General features: G+C 39.1%; 1 long non-coding RNA gene across 1 annotated transcript in view; it reads left to right on the top strand.

Annotated features, from left to right (window-relative positions):
* LOC106515897 (uncharacterized) overlaps positions 1-1,181 on the top strand; it is a 9,949-nt gene that overhangs the window by 5,818 nt on the left and 2,950 nt on the right. The gene's annotated exons all lie outside the window — the stretch shown is intronic.

Below are 1,181 nucleotides of genomic sequence, written 5' to 3'. Positions count from 1 at the left end.
GTGTATAGTAACTCATTACATTTACTTAGTTACAATACTGAAATAATTTTTTGAGGATTTATTTTAAAGTGTTTTTTAATCATAACATTTACTTTTATTTCATTGCATTCAAAACGTAAAAATATACTTTTTCTCCTTTACTTTTAAATTTAACACCTTAATGTTTTAAATATAAATATGGTTAATTAGTTAAGTAAATTCAACACTTCGTTTCTTACAGTGTGAAAGTACTTGCTTTTTACATTCCCTTTTATTGTGAGTTTTATATCTTGAGTACTTTTCTTATCTGTGAAATGAATTTTTACCAACGTAATTTTCTGTTAAGGAATTTTTACATCCACTTAATTATTTCAAGTACTTTTATAGACCTCTAGCTAAAGTAGATCTGGGCCTCTGAATAGGACAGAGGAGTCAGAACTGGGTCATCACTGGAGGTGTTTCTGTGTGAGAACTTGCTCTGCAGATAAAAAGTTTGATGACCCAGTGAAGCTTCCAGGAGCTCGAGACATTTCTGTGCTGTAGAAAAACTCGAGCAAAAGAGGAAGTGGAACTGCAGCAATCAGAGATGAATAAATGATGCCCTGTCCGGTCCTCTCTAACTGTGAAACCTTCGTGTCATCTCGTTGACTTTAGCTGTTGATGAAGCACGAGGCAGGATGAAACTTTGCGGTCACACTAATAGAATTTCACCACTGATCATCCTTTCCTTTCTGCTCTCTCAGGCTCTGGTTCTGCTCCCCCCCCCCCCTCTGCAGCCATCTCACTGTATCTCCCACCCCTTTAGCAGGCAGTCAGATGGGGTCTGTCCCACTGGCCAACCATTCAGCACTCATCATGCGCATCATTTCCTCTCATCATTCCCCCTGGTGTGTTTCTTCCATCTCCTCTGGCCTGTTCACTCACCATCAAACCCTGCTCTCGTACCCTTTTATTTGTGTGGCGGGAGTGTGTTTGTATATCGGTGTGCAATAAAAAGGAACATGACTGTTTTTAAGTGGGTAACGTCTAAATGTTTTTGGCTCTAAAGCTTTTGTTTGTCAGTTCAGTTGTTATATTTGAAAGCAACAAGTCTCTCACTAATACATACACTGTGTGAATGTCATGCGTCTATTGACTGAGCTGAAGGTGGAGAAGTAATTGTGTGTGTGTGTGTGTGTGTGTGTGTGTGTGTGTGTGTGTGT

The sequence above is a fragment of the Austrofundulus limnaeus genome, unplaced genomic scaffold, assembly GCF_001266775.1.
Source record: "Austrofundulus limnaeus strain Quisiro unplaced genomic scaffold, Austrofundulus_limnaeus-1.0 Scaffold33, whole genome shotgun sequence".
NCBI lineage: Eukaryota > Metazoa > Chordata > Actinopteri > Cyprinodontiformes > Rivulidae > Austrofundulus > Austrofundulus limnaeus.
The sequence above is the reverse complement of the archived record's forward strand: the minus strand, read 5'-3'. Positions and strand labels throughout refer to the sequence as shown.